General features: G+C 53.5%; 1 protein-coding gene across 2 annotated transcripts in view; it reads right to left on the bottom strand.

Annotated features, from left to right (window-relative positions):
* Positions 1-6,160: 6,160 nt before the first annotated feature.
* LOC146544419 (UPF0462 protein C4orf33-like) overlaps positions 6,161-27,897 on the bottom strand; it is a 38,463-nt gene continuing 16,726 nt past the window's right edge. The window contains exons 3-13 of one of the 2 annotated variants that reach the window (XR_014882758.1): positions 23,443-23,550; positions 20,371-20,461; positions 18,708-18,778; positions 16,967-18,540; positions 15,226-16,799; positions 13,484-15,058; positions 11,742-13,316; positions 10,001-11,575; positions 8,259-9,833; positions 6,520-8,092; positions 6,161-6,352 (exon numbers count right to left, since the gene is read on the bottom strand). The gene's annotated coding sequence lies outside the window, so the exon portion shown is untranslated. The remainder of the gene's footprint in view (positions 6,353-6,519; positions 8,093-8,258; positions 9,834-10,000; positions 11,576-11,741; positions 13,317-13,483; positions 15,059-15,225; positions 16,800-16,966; positions 18,541-18,707; positions 18,779-20,370; positions 20,462-23,442; positions 23,551-27,897) is intronic. The other variant, XR_014882757.1, reaches the window with a different exon arrangement.

The following is a 27,897-nucleotide window of genomic DNA, read 5'->3' as shown; positions in this document are numbered from 1 at the left end:
CTATGCTAGATGAGGTTGGTCTTCTCCTTGAGTCAAGAGCACGTAGTTAAATGTCATTGTAGACCAACTGTTGCACAGTTGTTCCACTGATTCGCATAAAAAATGTGAAAATGAGCCGTGTGTAGGAGAACTCAACATAAAAGCAGTTTGTAATTTTGAATAAAACGCTACTTTTCAAACGCGGCTAATCACTTCTCGTATTATCTAGAGTGTATGGAAGCAAAGTCCATAGGAAAAGCTTATAACCTATTTAAACAGAAATTACTTTCAGCGTTCTGGTGATTTTCTCTAAGGAAAATATTTTTTCCTACTTTAGAAATGAAGCTCAAAAAAACCCAAACAAAATACGAGTAGCAGAAACAAACAAACAAACAAACAAACGAAACACAAAACCAAAAGCAGTATATAATCCAGGTTGAACCACCTGTAACTTGGGACTTAACTAGAAACACAATCCGGATTCCCTCCGTTTCCTCTCGGTCAACGAGTGAGTTCTACAACAGGTGGCCCATTCCAACGTCAGTATTTTGTGCTTGCAGTTGAGGCAAACAGATCTTCTCTACTGCTGACGTTAACTGAACGTAGCAATCCATCTATTGTCTTGGAATATTTTTTCTCACAACAAAATTGTTCTGTCAAAGACAAACTAAAGACTCCATTTGGAATACCCAAGTCTGAGTACACCGATGCTCCAATAGCAGGACTTCTTAGCTCGTATATTTATCTCTAAGCTGATTTTCCGTTTGCAAGGTGGATAACAAATCAGTTCCTCCCATTTTCAGAAGGAAGTCTATACGTAAACCTCGGCCGTCGATTTTCTTTTGCTTCGCTCTCTGAACATCCCTACGTTGTTGTTTTTTTAGCAGTGACGTGGATATTTAATTGTTGTCAAAATTACGGGAAGCTTGTAGTCTCTCAGTGATTGACTTGCTAAAAGATGCAAACGAATTCATTCTCTTCTTCTGTGAAAAAGAGGAGGAAGCGGCATGAATGCGCGCCCCGTGCACAGATCGATGAAGTACGGAAGTGAACAAACTCAAGAAAGAGACAGCTAGTAACGTGCATTCATCGCTCTGCAACAACCGAACCGCCCGTATACTATTAACACTGTCTCAGCTAGCATTAAAGTAGTTGATGTTATTTACTAATGTTATAATGGAAATTTATAGAAAGAATATTCTAGGCCAAATAGCACAGCTGACATCTAGGTCTCAAAGCCAATTTTCCTTCCCGCTTTGGAATGAAGGTGTATTTACTTTCAGAAGGCCTGTAGGGTTCTGCGATAAGCAGGGATCTCCGGATTAGCGACCCTCGCCTCTACTGCCGACCCTGAAAAGAGGTCTGGTGCGCCGCGTGCACCTGAGTTCCTCTGGGTTGGCCCTGCCTTCCCAGCAGGTGCTCCATCACTGGTTCACGCTGTGACTTAGCATTCCCGCTGCAACTGGACTGTGTCACCCAGTAAGTAGCAAAATGTGCGTGACTCGAACACGTTGACTTCCAGAACTGAAACACGAGGGGACTTCGAAGAATCTATCTAACCATCTCAAATATACGTAGGCTGCTCCGAAAGTAATGCTTCCCATTTATTGCCATGGGAACTGCAGGGGATACAAAGAGAGCAAAAACACTATTTGATAGAGCACATTCTCGGCAACGAAACACTATTTTTTTAACGTTGTCACCAACATCAGCTGTGTATTTTCACCAGCAACGAGCAAGTGCCTGCATGCCACACTAGTCAAAATCTGCACCGGCACATTCCAGAGCAGCCCTTGTGTGTACGTGCACATGAACCCATAATATTAAACTCTACAGCAACCAGAGACAATCAATACTCGCACAATCATTTTTTAAGTTCTCCAGTACCATCAGCCACAAATAAGTCTCTTTGATTGACTGGCCTCTCCTTCATAGGAATATCTGATGCAGACAGTTACACAGCTAAAACAAGTAACGCAGGAAATACTTTGCTGACCACTTCAGTTAAAAAAAAAAAAAAAAAAAAAAAAAAAAAAGCCAACAGAGCAGAGGCAAGCAAATGCAAACAGCAGGTATGGAAAAAGAGAACTCATAGAAATCTCAACAGATTGAAAACAATAGCAAAAAATAAAAAATGCTCACTGTAAGCGTCTTCAGAAAAATAGTACCCTACTAATAAAAGTAGAAAATGAACAAAAGGAAAGAAAACTGCAAAGGAATGAAAAGTAGTGGACTTCACACGTAAGAACGGAACGGAACTTTCGTAGCAGACTAACATCCCTTTTTAGATGGGTTAGTTTTCTGCGCCCTTGAATGTGCTAAGCGTTTTTCAGTATTAAAGATGATCACAATTTGGACGGCGAATAAAAATCATTAAAAAAAAAAAAAGATTTTAGGTGATTCTAACTGAAAAGACAAGCACGTGAAACGAAGCGCAGAAGGCCGGCAAACACAGCTCTGCTATCTATAGAACTAACCAGCTCTGATTTGAATCTGACTACGGGATTCCTAAAATCTTTTTTTATTCGTAACAGTTGGTATCTCACCTGCTAGAATTTCCTACGTAGAAACTAGGAGAGAAGAGCAAACCCTCTTTGAATGAAATAATGATATATTCTAAAAGTCACTATTTTCCCAAATTGATAACGCGTTTAACATACAACACCCGGTACTGTAACGATGATATCGCATGTATACGTTTCATTTTGAAATGCTAACATACGTTTAAAATACGTGAATAAAAAACAACGTATGTGCTGAAATGAATGATTTCGACTTTTTTTTTTTTTTTCCTTCTCCATTTAAATACCTCAGGATTGAAATTCAGTAATTGCCACAGAGGAATGAACGGTGACTTTTACTACTCAGAGCAGAAAACTGTATTTCAAAGTACTGAACGGAGCAGGGAAAACATTTCAAAAGGAGTTATTTCAAGAACTGTCACGGATTTTTCTGCTTGAAAATATACAGGACGGATAACCAGACTTGGTCACAACAAAAGTAAAAAATATTCCTAAACGATAAGAAAGTTTGAAAATAACCAGGCAGAAAATCTGCATTTTAAGAGATGGGATCTGAGTGATCTTACAGAAGATAATACGTTAAAGTTCATGAATTTGCAAACTGCTCTAAACATTTGGTTTAGTTTTAGCATTTCAATTCAAAACTTCAGAATTCCAGAAGGCTACATCCAGTGAAACTAACAGAGAATAATACTGGTTATCAACGTGAACCCAATTTGCTTTTGGAAACCTTTTTCAAAAGGTATAACTGAGCTCAAGAGCCTAAAGGATTAAAAATACTAAAAAAATACTAAAACAAATGAAAATAGATAACGAAGGAATCCAGAATCACAACAGCAACTTAGTTCGTATGTGGTGATTTCGTAACTGCAAGGAATTTTTCATCTTTTACAAGCACGTGACATTGGTCGTTTCCTGCTAATAATTTCCACGTAAACAGAAAAACAACATTTCTCTTGTTTATGTGATCAGGCAATAGTAAATCCAACATTTAAAATCGAACAAAAAACAGAAGGAAAACCCGCATCGCTATGTGCTGAAGTAGAAGAAAAGCCTCCGTGCCGATGAAGACATGAATTTACAATCGGCAAGATCTCCCAAAAAATCCCAGTGCAGACACTCCTGGACAAGATCCCTCTTCTCTGTTATGCATGACATCAGATTAAATGAACAAAATGATCCCCATCTGGAATTAAAAACCTAGCAATAGCTCTAACGTAATGATTCCTTATGGCTTCATAAATATACATGGGAGGACGAACAGCAAGGATTTTGCCTTCCCAAATCTCAGCAAATCGTATTATAGACATACAAGGAACAGAAGGTCTTTTCTCATTTCGTTCATCTTTTATTGTATGCGCGGGCAGGAGGATGTAAGAGAAAGTTCTTTCTGACTTTCGACAAGCAGTTACTATGAAATGTTTGAGAGGACACGTGCCAAGTACAACAACGTTGGAAGAAAGCTTAATAAGCTTAATTTAGAAAACGTATCTGTTCCATAACTACAGGAAATAAATGAGAAGTATTAGACAGTATGAGTCGACATTCTCACAAGGGACCTAGTTTGGAACGTGATTTCTTTTTTATGTATTTGGCCAACAAACAATTTTTTTTTTTTTTTTATTATTCTTTTTAAAAATATCAGATACATTAGGCAAGCACTCAGTACGGATGTCTAGACTTCTGCAGCTTCTAATTCGTTTTTATTATCTAATAATAGCTACAAGTGAATTTAATCACAGTTCCAAAAATTGAAAACAAAGCAGGATGACCCAATGATGAAGAACAGTCAGGTTGCAGCCTCTGCGGTCTCGTGGTCGCTCCAGGACCTGCGATGGGCTCTGCTGCCGCTCCAACGCTTGCAACGCATCCTGCGGCTGCTCGAATCCCTGCAACAGGCTCTGAAATAGCTTCAGTCCTTGTAACGGACCTGCGGGTACTGTAACCCTTCTAAAGGGCCCCACGGCCGACATAATCCTCACAACTAGCCTTGTGGTCACTCCAATCCCTGTAAGTCCAACAGTTCAACCAAAGAACCAACCAGTGCTTGTAACTGCTGTCCCCAGCAAGCGGGAAGAAAAAAAAAAAGTCTACAAAAGCCAGAACGTTTTATAAGAAGAGAAGCTCACAAGATAAGATGAAGGTAGAGCAGGGCCATTACTAAAATGGGAGGAGAAGAAAGAGAAAGCGTTCATTAACTTAAGTGAACCATGAGATGCACGAAGATAACAGCTGTTGGCCAGCCGAGCACCACATGCAATGGTAGAAGCGACCACCGGATGGATGGAATACAGGCCCCAGGCACATTGCTACTGCCTGAAGTACTGTCCTGGGCCCCGAAAAGCAAGCCTTCTGGTGACACGGCATCCCAGGAAGAACTGAGTCAGACAACAGAACTCATTTCTGAAACAATCTCATAATCACCTGGGCAAAAGAACACAACACTGAGTTGGTATATCACATCCCGTACCACACTCAGCATCTGGAAAAATCAGATGATACACTGGCCTATTAAAGACTACCTTAGGAGCCATGGGTGCATTCCATTCAAAAGCCACCTGGTTAGTCAACACTCGGGGATCTGCCAGTGGGGCTGATCCTGTCCAATGAAACATTCTATGTACCACAGAAGAGGGATAAATACCCAGTGATGCACGTAAAGAACATGCTGAGCAAGACAGTCTGGATTATTTCTACCTCAAAGACAAACCTATTTGTGGGATTACTTTTTCTAAAGGACGTGCAGGCACGTGGTGGGTACAGCAGGATGGTAGGTGTCTGCTGCGCACCTCAGTGGGATTCGACGCTGTGTAAGAATAAACAGTTGCTACACAATACTGCGTGCCATCATCGCTACGGTTGGTACAGGCCTCGGTAACACTACCACAATAAGAACCACCCCAACTACAGAGGAATGAACTCTGTTCAAGTCAGAACTAGCTTAGCAAACGGTAATCCGACAGTGGAGCCTCTAGCCTGTACGGAAGGACTGCTAGGACAGACAGAGCCCCAAATCATGAACTAAATGAACTTCAGACAGAGCATTCACATGGACGAACCATAGGATATGGAAATAAGATGTGTGTAAACATCAAAAAGCAAGACCGGAAATAGTAAATAGTTGGGACATACAAGATTATTACAAGACCATAGCATAAAATTAATGGGACAGGACAAGGGACCTTAATTTCAGCAGGGACAGAGTACCTATTCCTCAAAGAGGATGGTATGATGCTGCGCTATGGAGAAGTACAATACTGATAACAATCCACTGTTTTCAATTGTTATAGAATAGTTGTGAACAGAGTGAATGATGTTCATATTTCTTGATTTCTCCTACCGAACAGGAAGAGGGCTTGGAGCAGCACAGGAAGCACAGACAGAAAAAGGAGAGCTTAAGCTTGGTCTTAAGCAGACCAAGGCAATATTCCATACCCTATGCCATGACACGTAAGGATAGTTTGGAAAAAAATGACAACACCCCACAGCAAGGCCACCATAACCCTCAGAAAAGAAAAAAGGGATATTCCTTGAGGCGGAAGAGAGAAACAAAAGCCTGGCTGGCAATTGAACAAGAACCTTTATGCTAACAGAGGCATAACTTAACACAAAAACTCAATTCAGGCCAGAGATGAAAAGGAAATACCACAGCAACAAAAAACACGTAAATAAATTTTATTCTCAAATAACTAAGAAGGAAACAGAGAGCAAACAAGAGCAATAGACACACTAGAACTATGGCTCCAAAAGACAAGTCAATCGAACAAGACTGACAGTCAACAGAATCTTCTTGCTCTACACTGCCTCTGGCGTCCCCACGCCGCTGCTTCTTCTTTCTTCCGCAGCAGCTCCTGAAACGTCAGCGGGGACACCGTTAGACCTGCGGAGCGGCAGGCCCCCCCCCACCTGAAGGAAAAGGGAATCCCAACATCGCAAAGCACCACCCAGCCGAGGAAGGCCTTGCAGCCCCCCTCCCCAGTTCACCCCAGCAAAAACTGCTCTGAGCAGCTTATCTCACCTCACTGGCGCACGGCGCGCATCCAGCCGGTGCTGCGGGGGATCACAGAGGCGGGCAGACTGGGCAAATGGAGCTGGGCACACAACAAGCGGCGGCCAGAGAGTCGGCTTCCCTGATTACAGGGGACACCCAGCCACCGCATCCATCGCAAAAGGCCTGGGACTGCGGGGCACTGCTGCTCCCTGGCTTACAGGGCAGCCCCCATCCCTACCGGCCGAGGGAGGCTCCTTCTCTCCCAGTCCGGGGGCACCTTGGCCCGCACCCCGCTAACGGGGCGGTCACCCACACAGGCTGCCAGCTGAGCGCAAACGCTCGCACACCCAGACCCTGATTACAGGCGGGCGGACAACACCCCTGGAGCCACAGAGCTCGGTTTCCCCCCCAGCGGCAGGAGCGACTCTCAGCAGCCAGGCAGCGGGGCGACACGGCCAGAGGCCGCGGTCGGGATCCCAGCCCCGATTCCAGGGAGGGCGCAAGCCCAACCTCGCGTCTCGCGGCCCCGTGCCTCTGAAAGGCCGGGGCCACATTCCCACCTGACTACAGGGGTCTCTCAGAACGCAGCTCACCAAGCACACACATGGGGGGCACGCACAGCCCTGCCTACAGGACGGTACCCCCATCCCCCAACCTCACCAAGAAGCCCCGCGGAGCACGAGGCTCCCGCCAACGCCTGAGCTACAGGCCGGCCCGCCCGGCTGCACCAGAACATCACCAAGCTCTCGTCTTTGGGAACCCACGGAGCAACCTCGACCCGCCGAGCGGGGAGGTCACCCCACACACAAAAGCAGCACCTCAACCTGCGCCCTCTGACGGGACAGGGAGGGGTCACTCCCGCCAGCTGGATGGCTAGAGCAGCCGGCTGCAATGCTGCAGCCTCCCCACACCTGATTACAGGGCGGGCGGGCCGCTCGGGGGACTGAGGGCTCCGCAGCTTGGGACACACGCCCCGAGAACGGGGCTGTCACGCTGCCAGCGGAACACGCGCCCGCGCAAGTACAGACAAGAGCCTGTGACCTGTCCCTAGCCTGCACGGAGGCCAAAGACCTCAACGTGCCAAGGGGCTTCCCACCTAAAGCCAAAGGCCAGATGCCGCAACGCGCACCCCGAGTACGGGGCCGTCGCATTGACACGCCACCTCCAGGCAACGATGCCGAGGGGCCGGAGGAGGAAGAGGGGCGGGGAAATGGCACTACCCTGCTTACAGGGCGGCCTCGGGGTCCGGCGAGCTCCATTTCCCACTCAGGTGCGGAGAGGTGGCTCTCGCCCTCCGTTACAGGGGGCCACGCTCCCCAGGCAGCCGAAGGAGCAGCAAGGCAAAAGGCCAACTACAGCAACAGCAAAGACCCGAGCCCTGCTTACAGGGAGGTCGCCCAGCACAAAGCCGGCCTGGTCACCCAAGGCGTCGGCAACGCTCAAACTCAAATGGGACTGCGGCCCCGCTAACGGGACAGGTGCTTTGCCCAGAGTGCCTCTCTCCTTCCCCCCCGCGTCGGCACGCTTCCGCATCCTCTTCTTGCTCGATCTGCCTCCCGCGTGCCCACGCCGCTGCTTCTTCTTTCTTCCGCAGCAGCTCCTGAAACGTCAGCGGGGACACCGTTAGACCTGCGGAGCGGCAGGCCCCCCCCACCTGAAGGAAAAGGGAATCCCAACATCGCAAAGCACCACCCAGCCGAGGAAGGCCTTGCAGCCCCCCTCCCCAGTTCACCCCAGCAAAAACTGCTCTGAGCAGCTTTTCTCACCTCACTGGCGCACGGCGCGCATCCAGCCGGTGCTGCGGGGGATCACAGAGGCGGGCAGACTGGGCAAATGGAGCTGGGCACACAACAAGCGGCGGCCAGAGAGTCGGCTTCCCTGATTACAGGGGACACCCAGCCACCGCATCCATCGCAAAAGGCCTGGGACTGCGGGGCACTGCTGCTCCCTGGCTTACAGGGCAGCCCCCATCCCTACCGGCCGAGGGAGGCTCCTTCTCTCCCAGTCCGGGGGCACCTTGGCCCGCACCCCGCTAACGGGGCGGTCACCCACACAGGCTGCCAGCTGAGCGCAAACGCTCGCGCACCCAGACCCTGATTACAGGCGGGCGGACAACACCCCTGGAGCCACAGAGCTCGGTTTCCCCCCCAGCGGCAGGAGCGACTCTCAGCAGCCAGGCAGCGGGGCGACACGGCCAGAGGCCGCGGTCGGGATCCCAGCCCCGATTCCAGGGAGGGCGCAAGCCCAACCCCGCGTCTCGCGGCCCCGTGCCTCTGAAAGGCCGGGGCCACATTCCCACCTGACTACAGGGGGTCTCTCAGAACGCAGCTCACCAAGCACACACATGGGGGGCACGCACAGCCCTGCCTACAGGACGGTACCCCCATCCCCCAACCTCACCAAGAAGCCCCGCGGAGCACGAGGCTCCCGCCAACGCCTGAGCTACAGGCCGGCCCGCCCGGCTGCACCAGAACATCACCAACCTCTCGTCTTTGGGAACCCACGGAGCAACCTCGACCCGCCGAGCGGGGAGGTCACCCCACACACAAAAGCAGCACCTCAACCTGCGCCCTCTGACGGGACAGGGAGGGGTCACTCCCGCCAGCTGGATGGCTAGAGCAGCCGGCTGCAATGCTGCAGCCTCCCCACACCTGATTACAGGGCGGGCGGGCCGCTCGGGGGACTGAGGGCTCCGCAGCTTGGGACACACGCCCCGAGAACGGGGCTGTCACGCTGCCAGCGGAACACGCGCCCGCGCAAGGACAGACAAGAGCCTGTGACCTGTCCCTAGCCTGCACGGAGGCCAAAGACCTCAACGTGCCAAGGGGCTTCTCACCTAAAGCCAAAGGCCAGATGCCGCAACGCGCACCCCGAGTACGGGGCCGTCGCATTGACACGCCACCTCCAGGCAACGATGCCGAGGGGCCGGAGGAGGAAGAGGGGCGGGGAAATGGCACTACCCTGCTTACAGGGCGGCCTCGGGGTCCGGCGAGCTCCATTTCCCACTCAGGTGCGGAGAGGTGGCTCTCGCCCTCCGTTACAGGGGGCCACGCTCCCCAGGCAGCCGAAGGAGCAGCAAGGCAAAAGGCCAACTACAGCAACAGCAAAGACCCGAGCCCTGCTTACAGGGAGGTCGCCCAGCACAAAGCCGGCCTGGTCACCCAAGGCGTCGGCAACGCTCAAACTCAAATGGGACTGCGGCCCCGCTAACGGGACAGGTGCTTTGCCCAGAGTGCCTCTCTCCTTCCCCCCCGCGTCGGCACGCTTCCGCATCCTCTTCTTGCTCGATCCTGCCTCCCGCGTGCCCACGCCGCTGCTTCTTCTTTCTTCCGCAGCAGCTCCTGAAACGTCAGCGGGGACACCGTTAGACCTGCGGAGCGGCAGGCCCCCCCCCACCTGAAGGAAAAGGGAATCCCAACATCGCAAAGCACCACCCAGCCGAGGAAGGCCTTGCAGCCCCCCTCCCCAGTTCACCCCAGCAAAAACTGCTCTGAGCAGCTTTTCTCACCTCACTGGCGCACGGCGCGCATCCAGCCGGTGCTGCGGGGGATCACAGAGGCGGGCAGACTGGGCAAATGGAGCTGGGCACACAACAAGCGGCGGCCAGAGAGTCGGCTTCCCTGATTACAGGGGACACCCAGCCACCGCATCCATCGCAAAAGGCCTGGGACTGCGGGGCACTGCTGCTCCCTGGCTTACAGGGCAGCCCCCATCCCTACCGGCCGAGGGAGGCTCCTTCTCTCCCAGTCCGGGGGCACCTTGGCCCGCACCCCGCTAACGGGGCGGTCACCCACACAGGCTGCCAGCTGAGCGCAAACGCTCGCGCACCCAGATCCTGATTACAGGCGGGCGGACAACACCCCTGGAGCCACAGAGCTCGGTTTCCCCCCCAGCGGCAGGAGCGACTCTCAGCAGCCAGGCAGCGGGGCGACACGGCCAGAGGCCGCGGTCGGGATCCCAGCCCCGATTCCAGGGAGGGCGCAAGCCCAACCTCGCGTCTCGCGGCCCCGTGCCTCTGAAAGGCCGGGGCCACATTCCCACCTGACTACAGGGGGTCTCTCAGAACGCAGCTCACCAAGCACACACATGGGGGGCACGCACAGCCCTGCCTACAGGACGGTACCCCCATCCCCCAACCTCACCAAGAAGCCCCGCGGAGCACGAGGCTCCCGCCAACGCCTGAGCTACAGGCCGGCCCGCCCGGCTGCACCAGAACATCACCAACCTCTCGTCTTTGGGAACCCACGGAGCAACCTCGACCCGCCGAGCGGGGAGGTCACCCCACACACAAAAGCAGCACCTCAACCTGCGCCCTCTGACGGGACAGGGAGGGGTCACTCCCGCCAGCTGGATGGCTAGAGCAGCCGGCTGCAATGCTGCAGCCTCCCCACACCTGATTACAGGGCGGGCGGGCCGCTCGGGGGACTGAGGGCTCCGCAGCTTGGGACACACGCCCCGAGAACGGGGCTGTCACGCTGCCAGCGGAACACGCGCCCGCGCAAGGACAGACAAGAGCCTGTGACCTGTCCCTAGCCTGCACGGAGGCCAAAGACCTCAATGTGCCAAGGGGCTTCCCACCTAAAGCCAAAGGCCAGATGCCGCAACGCGCACCCCGAGTACGGGGCCGTCGCATTGACACGCCACCTCCAGGCAACGATGCCGAGGGGCCGGAGGAGGAAGAGGGGCGGGGAAATGGCACTACCCTGCTTACAGGGCGGCCTCGGGGTCCGGCGAGCTCCATTTCCCACTCAGGTGCGGAGAGGTGGCTCTCGCCCTCCGTTACAGGGGGCCACGCTCCCCAGGCAGCCGAAGGAGCAGCAAGGCAAAAGGCCAACTACAGCAACAGCAAAGACCCGAGCCCTGCTTACAGGGAGGTCGCCCAGCACAAAGCCGGCCTGGTCACCCAAGGCGTCGGCAACGCTCAAACTCAAATGGGACTGCGGCCCCGCTAACGGGACAGGTGCTTTGCCCAGAGTGCCTCTCTCCTTCCCCCCCGCGTCGGCACGCTTCCGCATCCTCTTCTTGCTCGATCCTGCCTCCCGCGTGCCCACGCCGCTGCTTCTTCTTTCTTCCGCAGCAGCTCCTGAAACGTCAGCGGGGACACCGTTAGACCTGCGGAGCGGCAGGCCCCCCCCACCTGAAGGAAAAGGGAATCCCAACATCGCAAAGCACCACCCAGCCGAGGAAGGCCTTGCAGCCCCCCTCCCCAGTTCACCCCAGCAAAAACTGCTCTGAGCAGCTTTTCTCACCTCACTGGCGCACGGCGCGCATCCAGCCGGTGCTGCGGGGGATCACAGAGGCGGGCAGACTGGGCAAATGGAGCTGGGCACACAACAAGCGGCGGCCAGAGAGTCGGCTTCCCTGATTACAGGGGACACCCAGCCACCGCATCCATCGCAAAAGGCCTGGGACTGCGGGGCACTGCTGCTCCCTGGCTTACAGGGCAGCCCCCATCCCTACCGGCCGAGGGAGGCTCCTTCTCTCCCAGTCCGGGGGCACCTTGGCCCGCACCCCGCTAACGGGGCGGTCACCCACACAGGCTGCCAGCTGAGCGCAAACGCTCGCGCACCCAGACCCTGATTACAGGCGGGCGGACAACACCCCTGGAGCCACAGAGCTCGGTTTCCCCCCCAGCGGCAGGAGCGACTCTCAGCAGCCAGGCAGCGGGGCGACACGGCCAGAGGCCGCGGTCGGGATCCCAGCCCCGATTCCAGGGAGGGCGCAAGCCCAACCTCGCGTCTCGCGGCCCCGTGCCTCTGAAAGGCCGGGGCCACATTCCCACCTGACTACAGGGGGTCTCTCAGAACGCAGCTCACCAAGCACACACATGGGGGGCACGCACAGCCCTGCCTACAGGACGGTACCCCCATCCCCCAACCTCACCAAGAAGCCCCGCGGAGCACGAGGCTCCCGCCAACGCCTGAGCTACAGGCCGGCCCGCCCGGCTGCACCAGAACATCACCAAGCTCTCGTCTTTGGGAACCCACGGAGCAACCTCGACCCGCCGAGCGGGGAGGTCACCCCACACACAAAAGCAGCACCTCAACCTGCGCCCTCTGACGGGACAGGGAGGGGTCACTCCCGCCAGCTGGATGGCTAGAGCAGCCGGCTGCAATGCTGCAGCCTCCCCACACCTGATTACAGGGCGGGCGGGCCGCTCGGGGGACTGAGGGCTCCGCAGCTTGGGACACACGCCCCGAGAACGGGGCTGTCACGCTGCCAGCGGAACACGCGCCCGCGCAAGGACAGACAAGAGCCTGTGACCTGTCCCTAGCCTGCACGGAGGCCAAAGACCTCAATGTGCCAAGGGGCTTCCCACCTAAAGCCAAAGGCCAGATGCCGCAACGCGCACCCCGAGTACGGGGCCGTCGCATTGACACGCCACCTCCAGGCAACGATGCCGAGGGGCCGGAGGAGGAAGAGGGGCGGGGAAATGGCACTACCCTGCTTACAGGGCGGCCTCGGGGTCCGGCGAGCTCCATTTCCCTCTCAGGTGCGGAGAGGTGGCTCTCGCCCTCCGTTACAGGGGGCCACGCTCCCCAGGCAGCCAAAGGAGCAGCAAGGCAAAAGGCCAACTACAGCAACAGCAAAGACCCGAGCCCTGCTTACAGGGAGGTCGCCCAGCACAAACCCGGCCTGGTCACCCAAGGCGTCGGCAACGCTCAAACTCAAATGGGACTGCGGCCCCGCTAACGGGACAGGTGCTTTGCCCAGAGTGCCTCTCTCCTTCCCCCCCGCGTCGGCACGCTTCCGCATCCTCTTCTTGCTCGATCCTGCCTCCCGCGTGCCCACGCCGCTGCTTCTTCTTTCTTCCGCAGCAGCTCCTGAAACGTCAGCGGGGACACCGTTAGACCTGCGGAGCGGCAGGCCCCCCCCCACCCGAAGGAAAAGGGAATCCCAACATCGCAAAGCACCACCCAGCCGAGGAAGGCCTTGCAGCCCCCCTCCCCAGTTCACCCCAGCAAAAACTGCTCTGAGCAGCTTTTCTCACCTCACTGGCGCACGGCGCGCATCCAGCCGGTGCTGCGGGGGATCACAGAGGCGGGCAGACTGGGCAAATGGAGCTGGGCACACAACAAGCGGCGGCCAGAGAGTCGGCTTCCCTGATTACAGGGGACACCCAGCCACCGCATCCATCGCAAAAGGCCTGGGACTGCGGGGCACTGCTGCTCCCTGGCTTACAGGGCAGCCCCCATCCCTACCGGCCGAGGGAGGCTCCTTCTCTCCCAGTCCGGGGGCACCTTGGCCCGCACCCCGCTAACGGGGCGGTCACCCACACAGGCTGCCAGCTGAGCGCAAACGCTCGCGCACCCAGACCCTGATTACAGGCGGGCGGACAACACCCCTGGAGCCACAGAGCTCGGTTTCCCCCCCAGCGGCAGGAGCGACTCTCAGCAGCCAGGCAGCGGGGCGACACGGCCAGAGGCCGCGGTCGGGATCCCAGCCCCGATTCCAGGGAGGGCGCAAGCCCAACCTCGCGTCTCGCGGCCCCGTGCCTCTGAAAGGCCAGGGCCACATTCCCACCTGACTACAGGGGGTCTCTCAGAACGCAGCTCACCAAGCACACACATGGGGGGCACGCACAGCCCTGCCTACAGGACGGTACCCCCATCCCCCAACCTCACCAAGAAGCCCCGCGGAGCACGAGGCTCCCGCCAACGCCTGAGCTACAGGCCGGCCCGCCCGGCTGCACCAGAACATCACCAACCTCTCGTCTTTGGGAACCCACGGAGCAACCTCGACCCGCCGAGCGGGGAGGTCACCCCACACACAAAAGCAGCACCTCAACCTGCGCCCTCTGACGGGACAGGGAGGGGTCACTCCCGCCAGCTGGATGGCTAGAGCAGCCGGCTGCAATGCTGCAGCCTCCCCACACCTGATTACAGGGCGGGCGGGCCGCTCGGGGGACTGAGGGCTCCGCAGCTTGGGACACACGCCCCGAGAACGGGGCTGTCACGCTGCCAGCGGAACACGCGCCCGCGCAAGTACAGACAAGAGCCTGTGACCTGTCCCTAGCCTGCACGGAGGCCAAAGACCTCAACGTGCCAAGGGGCTTCCCACCTAAAGCCAAAGGCCAGATGCCGCAACGCGCACCCCGAGTACGGGGCCGTCGCATTGACACGCCACCTCCAGGCAACGATGCCGAGGGGCCGGAGGAGGAAGAGGGGCGGGGAAATGGCACTACCCTGCTTACAGGGCGGCCTCGGGGTCCGGCGAGCTCCATTTCCCTCTCAGGTGCGGAGAGGTGGCTCTCGCCCTCCGTTACAGGGGGCCACGCTCCCCAGGCAGCCAAAGGAGCAGCAAGGCAAAAGGCCAACTACAGCAACAGCAAAGACCCGAGCCCTGCTTACAGGGAGGTCGCCCAGCACAAAGCCGGCCTGGTCACCCAAGGCGTCGGCAACGCTCAAACTCAAATGGGACTGCGGCCCCGCTAACGGGACAGGTGCTTTGCCCAGAGTGCCTCTCTCCTTCCCCCCCGCGTCGGCACGCTTCCGCATCCTCTTCTTGCTCGATCCTGCCTCCCGCGTGCCCACGCCGCTGCTTCTTCTTTCTTCCGCAGCAGCTCCTGAAACGTCAGCGGGGACACCGTTAGACCTGCGGAGCGGCAGGCCCCCCCCCACCCGAAGGAAAAGGGAATCCCAACATCGCAAAGCACCACCCAGCCGAGGAAGGCCTTGCAGCCCCCCTCCCCAGTTCACCCCAGCAAAAACTGCTCTGAGCAGCTTATCTCACCTCACTGGCGCACGGCGCGCATCCAGCCGGTGCTGCGGGGGATCACAGAGGCGGGCGGACTGGGCAAATGGAGCTGGGCACACAACAAGCGGCGGCCAGAGAGTCGGCTTCCCTGATTACAGGGGACACCCAGCCACCGCATCCATCGCAAAAGGCCTGGGACTGCGGGGCACTGCTGCTCCCTGGCTTACAGGGCAGCCCCCATCCCTACCGGCCGAGGGAGGCTCCTTCTCTCCCAGTCCGGGGGCACCTTGGCCCGCACCCCGCTAACGGGGCGGTCACCCACACAGGCTGCCAGCTGAGCGCAAACGCTCGCGCACCCAGACCCTGATTACAGGCGGGCGGACAACACCCCTGGAGCCACAGAGCTCGGTTTCCCCCCCAGCGGCAGGAGCGACTCTCAGCAGCCAGGCAGCGGGGCGACACGGCCAGAGGCCGCGGTCGGGATCCCAGCCCCGATTCCAGGGAGGGCGCAAGCCCAACCTCGCGTCTCGCGGCCCCGTGCCTCTGAAAGGCCGGGGCCACATTCCCACCTGACTACAGGGGTCTCTCAGAACGCAGCTCACCAAGCACACACATGGGGGGCACGCACAGCCCTGCCTACAGGACGGTACCCCCATCCCCCAACCTCATCAAGAAGCCCCGCGGAGCACGAGGCTCCCGCCAACGCCTGAGCTACAGGCCGGCCCGCCCGGCTGCACCAGAACATCACCAAGCTCTCGTCTTTGGGAACCCACGGAGCAACCTCGACCCGCCGAGCGGGGAGGTCACCCCACACACAAAAGCAGCACCTCAACCTGCGCCCTCTGACGGGACAGGGAGGGGTCACTCCCGCCAGCTGGATGGCTAGAGCAGCCGGCTGCAATGCTGCAGCCTCCCCACACCTGATTACAGGGCGGGCGGGCCGCTCGGGGGACTGAGGGCTCCGCAGCTTGGGACACACGCCCCGAGAACGGGGCTGTCACGCTGCCAGCGGAACACGCGCCCGCGCAAGGACAGACAAGAGCCTGTGACCTGTCCCTAGCCTGCACGGAGGCCAAAGACCTCAACGTGCCAAGGGGCTTCCCACCTAAAGCCAAAGGCCAGATGCCGCAACGCGCACCCCGAGTACGGGGCCGTCGCATTGACACGCCACCTCCAGGCAACGATGCCGAGGGGCCGGAGGAGGAAGAGGGGCGGGGAAATGGCACTACCCTGCTTACAGGGCGGCCTCGGGGTCCGGCGAGCTCCATTTCCCACTCAGGTGCGGAGAGGTGGCTCTCGCCCTCCGTTACAGGGGGCCACGCTCCCCAGGCAGCCGAAGGAGCAGCAAGGCAAAAGGCCAACTACAGCAACAGCAAAGACCCGAGCCCTGCTTACAGGGAGGTCGCCCAGCACAAAGCCGGCCTGGTCACCCAAGGCGTCGGCAACGCTCAAACTCAAATGGGACTGCGGCCCCGCTAACGGGACAGGTGCTTTGCCCAGAGTGCCTCTCTCCTTCCCCCCCGCGTCGGCACGCTTCCGCATCCTCTTCTTGCTCGATCCTGCCTCCCGCGTGCCCACGCCGCTGCTTCTTCTTTCTTCCGCAGCAGCTCCTGAAACGTCAGCGGGGACACCGTTAGACCTGCGGAGCGGCAGGCCCCCCCCCACCTGAAGGAAAAGGGAATCCCAACATCGCAAAGCACCACCCAGCCGAGGAAGGCCTTGCAGCCCCCCTCCCCAGTTCACCCCAGCAAAAACTGCTCTGAGCAGCTTTTCTCACCTCACTGGCGCACGGCGCGCATCCAGCCGGTGCTGCGGGGGATCACAGAGGCGGGCAGACTGGGCAAATGGAGCTGGGCACACAACAAGCGGCGGCCAGAGAGTCGGCTTCCCTGATTACAGGGGACACCCAGCCACCGCATCCATCGCAAAAGGCCTGGGACTGCGGGGCACTGCTGCTCCCTGGCTTACAGGGCAGCCCCCATCCCTACCGGCCGAGGGAGGCTCCTTCTCTCCCAGTCCGGGGGCACCTTGGCCCGCACCCCGCTAACGGGGCGGTCACCCACACAGGCTGCCAGCTGAGCGCAAACGCTCGCGCACCCAGACCCTGATTACAGGCGGGCGGACAACACCCTGGAGCCACAGAGCTCGGTTTCCCCCCCAGCGGCAGGAGCGACTCTCAGCAGCCAGGCAGCGGGGCGACACGGCCAGAGGCCGCGGTCGGGATCCCAGCCCCGATTCCAGGGAGGGCGCAAGCCCAACCCCGCGTCTCGCGGCCCCGTGCCTCTGAAAGGCCGGGGCCACATTCCCACCTGACTACAGGGGTCTCTCAGAACGCAGCTCACCAAGCACACACATGGGGGGCACGCACAGCCCTGCCTACAGGACGGTACCCCCATCCCCCAACCTCACCAAGAAGCCCCGCGGAGCACGAGGCTCCCGCCAACGCCTGAGCTACAGGCCGGCCCGCCCGGCTGCACCAGAACATCACCAAGCTCTCGTCTTTGGGAACCCACGGAGCAACCTCGACCCGCCGAGCGGGGAGGTCACCCCACACACAAAAGCAGCACCTCAACCTGCGCCCTCTGACGGGACAGGGAGGGGTCACTCCCGCCAGCTGGATGGCTAGAGCAGCCGGCTGCAATGCTGCAGCCTCCCCACACCTGATTACAGGGCGGGCGGGCCGCTCGGGGGACTGAGGGCTCCGCAGCTTGGGACACACGCCCCGAGAACGGGGCTGTCACGCTGCCAGCGGAACACGCGCCCGCGCAAGGAACAGACAAGAGCCTGTGACCTGTCCCTAGCCTGCACGGAGGCCAAAGACCTCAACGTGCCAAGGGGCTTCCCACCTAAAGCCAAAGGCCAGATGCCGCAACGCGCACCCCGAGTACGGGGCCGTCGCATTGACACGCCACCTCCAGGCAACGATGCCGAGGGGCCGGAGGAGGAAGAGGGGCGGGGAAATGGCACTACCCTGCTTACAGGGCGGCCTCGGGGTCCGGCGAGCTCCATTTCCCACTCAGGTGCGGAGAGGTGGCTCTCGCCCTCCGTTACAGGGGGCCACGCTCCCCAGGCAGCCGAAGGAGCAGCAAGGCAAAAGGCCAACTACAGCAACAGCAAAGACCCGAGCCCTGCTTACAGGGAGGTCGCCCAGCACAAAGCCGGCCTGGTCACCCAAGGCGTCGGCAACGCTCAAACTCAAATGGGACTGCGGCCCCGCTAACGGGACAGGTGCTTTGCCCAGAGTGCCTCTCTCCTTCCCCCCCGCGTCGGCACGCTTCCGCATCCTCTTCTTGCTCGATCCTGCCTCCCGCGTGCCCACGCCGCTGCTTCTTCTTTCTTCCGCAGCAGCTCCTGAAACGTCAGCGGGGACACCGTTAGACCTGCGGAGCGGCAGGCCCCCCCCCACCTGAAGGAAAAGGGAATCCCAACATCGCAAAGCACCACCCAGCCGAGGAAGGCCTTGCAGCCCCCCTCCCCAGTTCACCCCAGCAAAAACTGCTCTGAGCAGCTTTTCTCACCTCACTGACACACAGCAGGCATCCAGCCGGTGTTGCAGGGATCACAGAGGCGGGCAAACTAGAAAATTTATCTGGCAATACAAATAGCAGCATCCAAAGAGTCAACTACCCTGCTTAGAACGGACCCCCATCCACTATCTGCATTGCAAAGCCAACAGCTGTCCTAGTAATTTTTCTGCATGAAGTCAACCCCTGTGCCATCTTGGCACTTCTCAATTGTCTATGTGGCCCGTCTGCTCGGAAGGTTCTTTTTCCTCATGTTTCTCGTTCATTTGAGATTCCACCTCCTATAAATTTATCTCATTTCTCCTTCACCAGTTCATAGCAATAACGTGGCGTGAAGTTACAAGGAAGATTTCAACTTGTAATATCTACTGCCATGCATTGCCTTAAGGTAAATACAAAATTTGGCATTGTAGCCTCTATTTTTCTCTGAGCATCCACTCTTTTCCTCCTAGAGAGCTTCTTTCACACACTTAAATTATTCAACACCACAGCATTACTTGTCTTCTTCTCCCTTTTCATCAGGAATGCACTTCTCGTGTCTTCCCCCATTCCCACCACCCTATTGGTCAGCAGAGAGAAAAACCGTGCGTTTCAACACCGTGATAGCAGTTATTAGTGCTTTATTATTGCTGCTCGCTGTTGCCTCGGAGCATCTTCTTCCACGGGGCAACTCGCCCCACTTGTCGCGCCTCCGCCCCTCCTCTGGGAGCGCGCTCAGAGACCCCGGCTCCGTCCGCCCTCCATCAGAGTACAGCGGGCGGCTCCAGCCCCGGCTCCCTCCTCCCGCCATCGGAGCGCAACACGCGGCTCCAGCCCCGGTTCTGAGAATCCACGATCGGTACCCGCGCGGCAGCCCCGGCTTCGCCTGCCACCCGTCGGAGCCCGCGCGGCAGCGTCCCCCGCCCCGCCCCGCCCCACCGCTACCCGGCCCCGCTACGCCTTCCCTCGGATCCGCCGCACCCCGGCCCCGCCGCACCTCGGCCCTGCGAATCGCTTGCCGCCGCCGCCTTTCCCTCACAGCACCCCGCTTCTCCTCACACGCTGTGGAGATCGTCTCACTCACCTGCCCGCGCGCGCACCTTTTATAGCTGTCCCTTCAGCCCGCCAGCCAATGGGAGCCCTGAACGCTGCCGTCGCTTCCCGCGCTTTTCTTCCCGCCGCTCTCTCACCATCCTCCTCAACGTTCCCGCCCTTTCTTCCTAACGGAGGCCGGCCTGGGGTCGCCTGTCCTCAGGGCCCCGCTCACAGGTGTTGCCGCCCGGCCCCTCAGGGCAGAGCCGTCCCACGCGTGATCTCACCTCACAGCCCCCGAGCCTGGCAGAGCAGGCTGTGGGGAACTCCTTCCTTTCTTTTCAGGGTTTCTTTTGACAGCCATACATATACTAGGGGCTCCTTCCTGAGTGATAGTTTGTGGACATCTTAATTAAAAAATAAATATATATCTATCTTTTTAGGGAATTCTTCCCAGTGACACCTCCCATCTCTGCCCCTACAGCTAAAATCCCTTCTGAGCTCACAACTATCATCACTAAGGGTGAAACAAGCTGACAGCTGATGTACAAAAGATATCATTTATTTGTCAGCTCAGGATGCTCTTGTTTTGTAGAGCTGCTTGTATTTTATAACTCATTCACACACCGTGGTTGGAAATGCTCACCTGATCGCTATGCAGTGCAGCCTTTGCTTAATTCCTTTCCTTCTGTCCTCAGCTACCTTCTTTCTCATTGTAGCAACCGTACAAAATGGGACTATGGAAGAGACAAAACAGGGGATAGAGTATATGTGCCGCTCCCACCAAAGCCACAACAGAACGTAGCAGCAGCAGAAATGACTCAGCTGTAAGAGGTTCCCTCCAGGGAACCCAGGCAAATGGAATACCTTGAAGGAGAAAGGCACCCAGGACCCGAGGGACCTGGTGTATAGCACCAGAGTGCAGCCTGTTGTTTTGCCTAGGCTGCACTGAGTGAAGTTAAATTGTCCTGGGCCATGTACATTTGCTCCAAAAGTAATGCCTCCTATTTATTTTCATGGAAACTACAACAGGTAAAATGAGCACAGTAACCCTGTTTGATAGAGCAAATGCTCAGCTGCATAGCACTGTTCCCCGACACAGCCACCACCATTAGCTATGCATTTTTACCTGCAATAAACATGAGACTGCTTGCTGTGCTCATCAAAATCTGCGCCAGCACAGGTGACCCACAGTCACTGACACAACTGCTCAAGTGCACCGCACACTGCCCCTCTGCGCTCACACTCACAAGCGTTCAGCAAGCACCTAGCGGTGCCATTTTCTCCACACAGAGGAATTCAGTGACACATCTTTGCTTCGTACAGACTTCCTGGATGTCAAGCGCCATTTTGTCAGAGTGCTTTTCTTCTGCCACCTGGCACATGGCAACAACATGTAATATATACAGTACTCAGACTCTTACTGGTGCCATTAAATTAATTTGATTAATGTGAATATGGTGTGTTTTTCATCATCTACTTCATTTCAGAACCAATTGGAAACACTGACAGAATTTCTGCATAGCTCAAGACAAGAGTGTACATACGTAGCAGCTAAACATTATTTTGTGTTCACAAACTAAGTTGTAAAGGAAGGCTTGCAACAGAGAGCATTTTACTAGAGCAACATCACCGTGTATAAAGAAACATTGAAAAGGTTTCCTTTTTCTCTTCCCCGTTTACTGCCATTGAGATCATTTCTAGAGGTCAGCCTTGCCAAGTGAAAAGCTGAGTGAAGAAAGCATTCAGTACTCAGCCCTTTTGCTGTTCTGCGTCACAAGGGCCCCACATCAATTAGTAACAGAGCCACATGTCACTTGGTCTTCCTGTTGGGTCTCTTTTGGGGTCACAGCTTCTTCCCCGACAGGGACACCTGCTCGACAACTAGCATGAGCTGCAGCAGAAACTGCTGCATCTGTCTGGGAGCTGCACTGCACACCGTGTTTATGTACAGGCCTCTCTCTAGCACCAAATGAAAGGCTGCTTGACCCTCCTGAATAAGGGCCAAGCTGTACTGAAGACTGCAACCACCCTGGGGTCAATGGCAGCTAACTAAACTGTTAGAAGCCTCTAGTGATTCCCTTGGCCCAAAGCCCTTTTTGGTTCCCCTTACCTTGATCTTATTAAGGCCAAAAATTATAGGAACTTCCTTGACAATTTATCCTATAGCTTACCTGTTTGCAGAAAAAAAAAAAAAGTATGTTTTCTAGGCGTCATTTAAAAGTATAGGCTGTATATAAGGCTCCTTGCTCTATGCAAACTGTTTCTCTTCCTTTAAGCAGAGTCTATCTTTATAACACAGAGCACAATTTCAGAAGTGATAATTATTACAAAAACCCAACCCACTGGAATCCGTGGTGCAAAAGCCATGTACAAATCTGTACAAACAAACCAAAGTTGCAAAGTCATAGGCTTTTCCTAAATGGTAGCACAGTTACCTCCTGAGAGAGAAACACATGCAGAACCATCTCCGGATTTGACGCCTACAAAACTGTAAACAAGTTTTGTTAAACCATGTTATCCAACTTAAGATAAAGGACTTTGTGCATTTCTAAAGCTTAGCGTATGGCAACTCTTACATTATTTTCAAAACAATGTTGTCAATGTTGTGTGAATACATCAGCATCCTTTATGCTCAATGAGCATCACCCTCCTGTCATTTTACCTGCAAACTGCAACATTGAGCACGTTTTCACTGGCAATATCAATTCGCCCAAGAGGATATAAAAAAAAAATAAATCACAAAATCATCAATTGTCAATGCCACTACTACGTGAAATCCACATAAATGCTTTTATTTTTTAAGAAAAATAAGAATTGTTCCAACAAATATTCTGACCTTCACTGCTCAAGGGCACTTACAAACCAAAGCAAAACAAGGGGCCAGCAAAATCACAGTACTCTACAGTCTTAATTTGATAAAAAAATAGCAGAATCCACTGGAGTAGCATGAAATTCAAGAGCCTTTTTTTGGACTGGAACATTATGCACTGGCTAGTAGGTGTTGGGAAAGATACTGAAATGTAACTCTTGTTGTCCACAGAATTTGCTGTTAAACACTTTCAAGATACAAAGTGACAGCCAGTTGGGTGAACAGCAGAATAGACGTAAACACCCAGACCCTGGCCAGCACAGCTGGGCTTGGATTAGGCACTGAGAGAAAGTTCAGACAACATTTATGCATGCTTCTAGTATTCAAATTAACTGCCATTGCTAGTCTGGGGCAAGCACTCCAACGCGCATATACAGAGGAACGTATTCTAGTACAGTATGCATGAGAAGTTTATTTTAATATTTTAGTACAGTTCTGTACACTAAGAAGAAATATAGATGATTCTGTTCTTAAAAATGAATCTTGTTGGCACCAGTAGGTTATCCAGCAAAGTCTGTTCCCACTCTGCATGAATATACAATACTGTTCAAGTCCTTAACTGTCACATAGGTTAGATCAACTTCTGCCCACAAAACTTTTAGAGTATGTTGCTGCCTTAACCAGTAACCTAGCTCTTAAAGGTTTGCTTGGACATATTCTGGTACTATTCATTGCCTACTTACCAGAGAGATGCTCTTTGTGAAGGGCATGTCCCAGCCTTATTTCCACTTCAAAGCAGAAAAACCCTTCTCAGAGCTGTAGTGTCAATAGTTCACTCCAATGACACCTACTTGAGCTCAGGTAGAAGAGTTTTACAGAAAAGTCGCAAGAAAAGACTGTACTAACCTCTTTTCATCTACGCTTTGATACTGAAGAACAGCAATGATTTCTCCTTCTCGTGCCACCCTATCATTCCGCCTACTTCTTTCTTGCTCTTCTCTAGAGACCCAAACTCTGGAAAAGTAGAAAAATAGAACCAACAGAACATAGCTCTTATTCTGGAGGATGATTACTATGCTAATTACACCATAAGAACTATTATCAGGAAGTCAAACACATAGATTGCCAGGGGAATCATTTGAGTCAGAAGGGACCTTTAAAGCTCCCCTGCAATGAACAGGGATACCTACAGCTAGGTCAGGTTTGCTCAGATGCCAGTCCAGCCTGATCTTGAAAGTCCCCAGGAAGGGGTGCATCCGCCACCTCTCTGGATAACCTGTTCCAGTGCCTCACCACCCTTATTTTAAAACACCTTTTTCTTATATCCAGTCTACATCCATCTGTTAGTTTCAAACTATTTCCCCTTCTCCTATCACAACAGACCCTGCTAAAGAGGCCGTCCCCTTATTTCTCATTGCCCCACGTTAGATACCGAAAGGCTGCTATCAGGTCACCTCAGAGCTTTCTCTTCTCCAGGCTTAACGGCCCCAGCTCTCTCAGCCTGTCCCTTGTAGTACAGGTGTTCCGTCCCTTGGGTTGTTTCTGTGGCCCGTCTCTGGATGTGCTTCAACAGGTTCATGTCTCTCCTGCACTGAGGATTCCACATCTGGAGACAGAACTCCAAGTGAGGCCTCACTAGTGCGGAGGGGCAAGACCACCCCCCTTGCCCTGCTGGCCATGCTTCTTTTGATGCAGCCCAGTATACAGTCGGCTTTCTGGGCTGCGCACAACCCTTCCATCCCCTGGCACATAAGGATAGCAAGAGGAGTGCAACCACGGTGCAAAAGCTTGCACATGACTTGGCTGAGCCTCAGAAGGTTCACCCAGTCCTGTTGCTCAAGCTGTCTGTGCCCTCAAATAGAGTAGCTGGGTTACTCACCTGTAAAGAGGCTTTCAGTAGATACTAAAATGTCCCAAGACCTTTGTCCTTCTCCTAAGACCACTTAAATCATGGGCAAGAAGAACAGGCATCTCAAAACCACAGTGCTATTATCTGCTGTGCAACACAAGTACATCTTCAGACGAACCTCCACAGAATGATAAAGTCTTGCTAAAGATAGGATGTATTCCCTTAGGCATAACAAAGAGCAATTTAGAAAAATGATACAATCCTTTTAGACCTCTTCTTTGTCCCTTTCCTGTGAACTGTCTGGCATGCAAGACTCAAGTAATAAGGGCAGTGTAATCAGGCTTCTTAAATTTTGCAGTGAGATTTCCCACTGGAATCAACAGAGTTTAAGGAGTCTGTCTTAAGACAACTCATAGCTTCCGACAGCAACGACTCCGCATGCTTGGCAGGAACAATTTGCTGATGTTTTTCTGACATCCGGAGTCAAAAGTCACATCAGAGTTGCAGTTTCTTTCTTCTTACAGCTAAGTGAATGATAGGAAGTACATGACAAACTGAAGTGCTTAGCTATCATTGCCGATATGATCATCACAGGTTGAGGCAGAAGGTCACTCTCACCTGATTGTTCCCAAGACCTTGGCAAACAGTTCTACCTTTGATATTTGCACGAAAGAATAACATCCTAATGATCATTGCACTAATGCTTAGTTTCAGAGCTCCAGCAATGTCTTTTGGACAGTGCCTATATTCAATTGCACAGGTGTGTTTTTGTTGCTGCTGTTTGGTTTGGTTGTTTTTCAGTTCTGCTACGCATTACAGTCAGAAACTAAAAACGCAACATTTATTACTATTATTTTACTCCAAAGTTAACTGATTCATGCTCTGATGAGGCCCTGAGAGTTTGTCTTCTAGTTTAAGTTCACCCTAATGGAATCCAATTCCAGTCATACTGACAAAAGTACAATAACTAGGATAAATTAAGTGGTATTCTGCCTACTTTTTTTTTCCCCCTCTCCAGCAACAAAGCTATTTTAAGGTTTAACTACACGAGGAAAATTTAAGCAATTCCTATACAGTGTTAATTCTGTCACGTATGGCTGTTAATGTTCACGCAACTTATAATATAGTTTTCAGCATCTGCAAACAACAAAAAATCTCATTGACTTGTATTATTTGTAAGTCCAAAGGTCTTCATAAAGTAATCATAACGATTGAATAATGTATCTTTATGCATCACCACAGCAGTAACTCATCGATTGCATTTCAGGAGCATAGCAGGGCACTGAGCTACATTTCAGAAAATAAAACTTCCTGAGAATTCTTTGGCAGACCACTAAATTGTAAACAACCTGTACACAACCAGTATACTCTCTTAATACCACTGCTTTAAGGGTGTTCCTCTCTGAGAAGATCTGAATGATTCTTACGATAATAGTTGCTGTAAGGTATATCCAGCACACTGCATTTATTCAAAATATAGATGCTGTGTCTTTAATGTCACTTGTGTGCTGACCTGAGAGCATACGGAGATAAATTTCTTCTATTTCAAGACTAACCTGGAAAAAAAAAAAAAAAAGCTGCACAATACACAGAGTGAGCAAGTTATCTATAATGAAATTTAGGACCAAGTTTTCAAATAAAAATCCCACTTGTTTGACAATCTAGCTCCATAACTACCACTGCACGTGTGAAGACAATATGGAGGAAACTCCAAGAAGTCCAGCAGGTCCCAGCCAGCATACAGTCCTATCAAAACACAGAAAGAGAAGACCATCATCATACAGAGATCCTTTGTGTTGTGGTTCTCTGCTTAGCATTCCAAGTCACATTTGTCAAGACAAATGCCACATGGCCCAGCACATCTCAATCTTGCACATTTGAGTAACGGCAATTTCTGCAAGCGGTGGTGTGTGCCACTGATGGGTATCCACAACATGCCAGTTCTCAACCAATTTACTAATTCGTAGTGACAAATTAGTTGAAAAGAACTGCAACGCAGAGAAGTCTAAGCTTCAGCAATAATACTTCAACAGCAGTAAGTAGATGTTGTGAAACAGCCCTATGTCAGAAATAGCAGAGACAGATTTTCTTCAAGCTGATATTGATTGATTACGGGTATAGCAGTCTGTTGAAGGTTATTCAAACTCATGAAGACTTCATTAACAGGGGCACACAGAAACATGATGCCAAATAATGGATACATACGTGCTATTGTAAAATCCAAAGTGATCTCAATTTGGTCTCAGAAACTTCAAACGCATCCTGGGAAGAAGCCTTCCACCGTATGCAATTCACATATCACTGTCTCACCCGATGCCTACAATCACAGAATCTCAGAATTGTAGGGGTTGGAAGGGACCTCTAAAGATTGTGTCCAAGCCCCCTGCCAAAGCAGGATTCCTACAGCAGGCTGCACAGGTACACCTCCACGACCCCTCTGGTTAACCCATTCCAGCGCTCACATCACCCTCCATCTTTCACATGTTGGCACAGAACTTCCTATGCTCCAGTTAACAGCCATTTTCCCTGCCCAATCCAGGTGAGGCCTCACCAGGGCAGAGTAGAGGGGAAGGATCACCTCTCTTGATGTGCTGGCCATGCTCCTTTCAATGCACCCCAGGATTCCATTGGCACTCTTGGCCACAAGGGCACACTGCTGCTCACGGCCAACCTTTGGACCACCAGGTCCTTCTCTGCAGAGTTCCTCTCTAGCAGGTCATGCAACAACCTCTACTGATAATTGCAGTTATTTCTTTCCAGGTGCAGAATTCTACACCTGCTTTTGTTTAACCTCATCTGGTTTCTTACTGCCCAGCTCTCCAGCCTGTCCAGGTCTCCCTGAATGGCAGCACAGCCATCAGTTGTGTCAGCCACTCCTCCCAGCTCCGCATCATCGGCATACTTGCTGAGAGTGGACACTATCTCCTCATCAAGGTCATTGATGAAAACATCGAACAAGACCAGATCCATCACCGACCCCTGGGGGAGCACTGCTGGTCACAGGTCTGCTGTACTTGGGATCACAACAACCAGCTGCTCATCTGGCAGCAGTTATGACCTCAATCTTCATTTAGTCAGTAACTTGGAATGTGGTCCTGATGGCCAGGTTTAATGCTGAGCCAGTTGGTACCAGAATGGATGTGTGCAGTGAAGGCTTTAATTAAGGTTTAGGGGACTGGAAGAATATGAAATGACAGTGTCTTATCACCCTCTCTGTTGCTTTCAATGAGGTCTTGAAGAAGCAACTGTTATGCTTAGAAAAGTAAGATCAATTAAGTTTGAATATTTACTAGATAATATTAATCTGATATTATTTTATGGTGAGATGCAAGTTGTTCATAGCAAGAAAATGATGCTTTTGTGGAAATCTGTGCTAGAGCTGCCTTAATTAAAAAAGGAGTAAAATCACTGTGTACTAAGAGCCCAAAAAGAAATTGGAAACAGACACTTAAGTGAAAACCGTGGGCTTTTCTTTGGGGAAAATATAAGGCAAATGAAATGCTAATAGAAAA

The sequence above is a fragment of the Meleagris gallopavo genome, chromosome 4 (assembly GCF_905368555.1).
Source record: "Meleagris gallopavo chromosome 4, MGAL_WU_HG_1.1, whole genome shotgun sequence".
NCBI lineage: Eukaryota > Metazoa > Chordata > Aves > Galliformes > Phasianidae > Meleagris > Meleagris gallopavo.
This window is presented reverse-complemented; position numbering and strand designations above follow the sequence as displayed.